A 4,468-nucleotide genomic window follows, 5' to 3' on the forward strand; every position below is an offset into this window, starting at 1 on the left:
GTTCTTCTCCCTCCTTCTTGCATTTCAATATTAGAAATTGTTGGATAATTTATCAGTTCCTTTTGAAGCATGAGAAAACTTGGCAGAGAGTACAAAGTTGAAAGTAACTCATTCTGTAACAGTTTCAGATCTATGCTAATCATTAATTTTGAGTAAAGGTGATTTTTTTTTTTTTTTTTTTTTTTTTTTTTTTCCAAACAGCTTCTCAGAAGGCTATCTCTCCATGTGACTAATGGGACTTCATGGACATGGCAAGCCTCCCAGGAGCCATCAGGGAAAAGAGACCATCACTGCAAGTTGTAGAGGCATCCAGGGGAATCCAATGACTCTACAACTACTTGTGTAGAAAGTTGGTTGCTGCGTTTGTCTGATTGCAAGATCATCTGTGAAAGTGTCACAGAATCTGAGATGAGTATTTAGTTGATCTAACAGGCCCCATCCCTTGCAAAGGAAATCTGACAAGTAGCAAAAATAATCTGATTTAAGGTAATTATTTTCATTTTCCAGTTCCATGTATATTTTCTTGAACTGCTGGAGAATTATAGCTTGGAGTTTAGTCAAAGACAACTGTCAGTTACATTTTCACAATATTCATATCGAAGACTTTATTTTAAGTGGTTCACAAAATGCTTTTTACATTTTTAAATTGCTTCATGAGTATGGATCAATCAGCAAAATATAGCAGTAATGAGTTCCTTTTAATAGCAAAGAGCGCACTAATTGCCATGCTGATTATATAAACCAAGTTTTTAGCCAACAAAAAATCTCCTGCAGGCGGTGTCCTTCCACCTGCTGTGGGCGGCTAATTCTAATTAAAAAATAAGAGGAAATAATTTTTCTTTTTCAAGTCTGTTTCAAATCGTAGGTAAAAAAGTATGCTCACTCACTTTCTATATGTGACATCATCTGAAATTAGTAGCTGCTTCCACAGGTCTTTGAAAAGACTACCACCACCAAAATTTTAAAAGTAGCTTACCACAAACACTACCTTTTTTCTGTTAAAAGGAAGGTTTTCTGGGTGTGAGGTTTAACCTGGGGCCTGCCGGTGAACAGGTGTTTGCCATTGATTTCATTTTGGCCAGTATGTGATTTCCTTCACTATGCCAGGCCCTGTTTGGCAGCAGGGTGATGAATGCTGTGTATTGATACCCAGCAGGGAGTCTCTGGCTGTCCACAGACATATTATCAGCGGACTCTGGAGAGCTGTCACCAGCTGAGTCGTCAGCAGAAGATCCCTATGTTCTCAAATAAGATGAGTTCTCTTGTAGGCAGCATTAACTATGCTAACATGAAATTTAAGATGAACGTTTGAAAAATGCTCTGGGTTCTTAGCTATTGCAAAGTCAGCAGATGGCCTGTTGGTTATGGCATTAGGCTGGAGTTTGAGAAACCCGTGGGCTTGCAGGCAGCTTGGGCAAATTGCTTTGCCTCTGTGCCTCATCTGGAATGTGCCTTGTTAATACATGAAAAATCATAATGTGTTTAGAGGCTGGGACTAGATAAGGTAATTAGGTAGACTTTCGGCAAAAAGGAGCAAAGGAAATCAAGTCTGAAAGCTTTTCTTATTTTTGTTCAGGATTCTCTATCTTTCCTTGTTTTTCAAAGGAAAAATGAATTGTGGGAGATCTCTTTCCCTTTGGATAATTTGGAGGAAGAGAGAGGGAACACTGGAGTATTCCTTGGAACTACTGCCTGATCTAGACCTAGTGAGTGCATGCCATTCATGACACTAATGCAGCCTTATTACTTCGTAAAACAATTAATTCCTGTTGGATTTATGGCTCTCATAGAGATTAGATTGTTGATGCTATGGAAATAGCAGCTGTCAAAAAGCTCATTTTCACTATTTATTTATCTAAGAAATTTCTAATGCAGTTTGAACTTTATTCTGAATCAAGATTCTCTTTTTTTGTTGTTGTGGGTCAACTGGAAAAGGTTCATAACACATAGTTCAGAATCTATAAGCAAGGATGTTAGAGACGATGCTGAACAGTTAAGAATAAGAACTGATGCAAATCCCAATTTTATCTAGAATAATCACAGATGTCAATGTTACTGAATATTCAGGTGTCTCATTTTAAATATGTACGTGTGCTCAGCCTTACCTCTAGTGGATAAGTCTATCAGAAAGTCAAATCCTTACTCATGTTTCAAGCAGAGACCAGGATGCGTACAAACTTCTTGCTCCTAAAAATACCACATCAATAGCAGAAACACGTGGTCTGCGTTGTTTCACACATTTTTTCCACCGTTGATTTTGTTTTCTTCTGTGGGTAAAAAAAGAAATTCACTTTTCAGTCCCAGAAAACCAGTATTTTTTGTAATTCTTTAAAATGTAAATGAGAATCCCCTGCCTTCCTTTTCTCTGTGGGAAAATAGATTACTACCTTTTCTCTTGGAATACTGTCATTCAAAAAAATCTTAATTTTTAATAAGTAAAGAAAAAAATTGAAAATACGGATATTTCATTTTAGTGGGATAAAATTGTTTATTTGAATGTCAGGCACAGAATATTAATGTTTTTGCACAGAGAAAAATGTGTAAGAATTGTATTATTGTACATTTTATTTAATTTATTCTGCCTGCAGGTACTAATTTAATTCATTTTCATTGATTTAAGAATGCATGTGAGCTGAAATATTATGCTTAAAGGCATCAGCAAGTGATATAATAGGACTGTACCTGTAGTTCAGAATGAAAAGATAAAAGGAAAAGAAACTGTTATTCCTAAGGAGAATTAAAAAGGGGGGAGCAAAGCCCTTTTTAATAATGGTTCATTTTCTTCCTTTTTAGTACAAAGCGATAAAAGGAAACAAATTCATGTTCCAAGCCTCAGACATAGTGTAAGGTCATTTATGTGAATTTTATCTTCATGGGAGAAGAAAAGTTTGTCAGAAGTTATTAATGTTGAAAGTATGGGAAGTGGATTAAAATATCACAAGGAAAAATAGATTGTCAAGATAACAGAATAAACCTGTATACCTATTTTCCAATTTTCATCTCAACATGAAAACACAGCGTGATACTAAGTTTCAGTGAAAAGAAGCAGACCATATCGGTCAGCAGCTCGGTAGGAAGGGAATCATATTTTTAAAAGCAGATATCAGGTTTGATAAAACACAACACATTCCTCAATTAGTGGTTGTGTTCTCTGTTGCAAGAACTGTTCTTAGAGAACAATGTCCCTGGGGTCCATCAAGAAGACTGTGGCCAGCAGGTCGAGGGAGGTCATCCTCCCCCTCTACTCTGCCTTGGTGAGGCCGCATCTGGAGTACTGTGTCCAGTTCTGGGCTCCCCAGTTCAAGAAGGACAGGGAACTGCTGGAAGAGGGTACAGCAAAGGGCTACAAAGATGATGAGGGGACTGGAACACCTCTCTTATGAAGAAAGGCTGAGGGATTTGGGTCTCTTCAGTCTGGAAAAAAGATGACTGAGGGGGGATCTTATCAATGCTTATAAATACTTCAAGGGTGGGTGTTAGGAGGATGGGGCCAGGCGCTTTTCAGTGGTGCCCGACAAGAGGTAATGGGCACAAACCTGAACATAGGAAGTTCCAGCTCAACATGAGGAGGAACTTCTTTCCTTTGAGGGTGGCAGAGCCCTGGCACAGGCTGCCCAGAGAGGTGGTGGAGTCTCCATCTCCGGAGACATTCCAAACCCGCCTGGACGCGTTCCTGTGCAACCTGCTCTGGGTGACCCTGCTCTGGCAGGGGGTTGGACTAGATGATCTCCAGAGGTCCTTTCCAGCCCTGCCATTCTGTTATTCTGTGAACGTCCAATTTTTACTTAGGCTGTACAAAAAGTCCTGGAAAACCTCTTTTCCAAATATATGTCACTATTCAGATTCTGGTCACTGTGGGTTTCAGGTAAGTTTTGAGTACCATTTCAGTTGGATAAGTAGCTTATTGAAATATGAGGGCCAGCGAGCAGCATATGAAAGCGAGATGGCTATATAAACAAACTGTTCCAATTTACAGTATAGCCTGAAGAGCAGCGTATGAAGAAGATAGTAGCTTCAGTCACATGTATCGATATGGATACAGTGAAAGGGATGAGATATCAGAGGAGTAATGAGAGCACCATTTGAAAATGAGATGTGAACAAGGGCCGGACTTGGTGTGCAGAATGAATGCTACTGATGCACATGTCTAGGTGTATCAGCAGGGCTAATGACAAGAGAGAATATGTATAGACATCTGTCTTGACTTTGAGACAGAACACCTTGCTGGAGGAACCGAAGAGGAGAAAGGTAGAATTCCATAACAGCATTGTCAGAAGTGCTGGTAGGAACAGAACGACGTTTTTACTGGAGTATATTTCTCAATTGTTTCTTGCAAAAAGGGGTTTGAACCTTCACCTCTGGATGATATTTTGATAATTCCTCTAGTTAAGGGCAGTTTGACTCTCCATTTCACATGTATTGTAAAAAAGTTGTATGATTTTTCTACTGTTGCTCTCTCAAATCTTGC

At 38.9% G+C, this 4,468-nt stretch overlaps 1 long non-coding RNA gene across 1 annotated transcript; it reads left to right on the forward strand.

The window, feature by feature from the left end:
• Positions 1-267: 267 nt before the first annotated feature.
• Positions 268-4,248, forward strand: LOC128909023 (uncharacterized). The gene is made up of 3 exons (XR_008466182.1): positions 268-486; positions 1,606-1,706; positions 3,977-4,248. It is a non-coding gene; the product is annotated as an uncharacterized LOC128909023 (long non-coding RNA).
• The last annotated feature ends 220 nt before the right edge of the window (positions 4,249-4,468 follow it).

This window comes from Rissa tridactyla, chromosome 4 (assembly GCF_028500815.1).
Source record: "Rissa tridactyla isolate bRisTri1 chromosome 4, bRisTri1.patW.cur.20221130, whole genome shotgun sequence".
NCBI classification, from domain to species: Eukaryota; Metazoa; Chordata; class Aves; order Charadriiformes; family Laridae; genus Rissa; species Rissa tridactyla.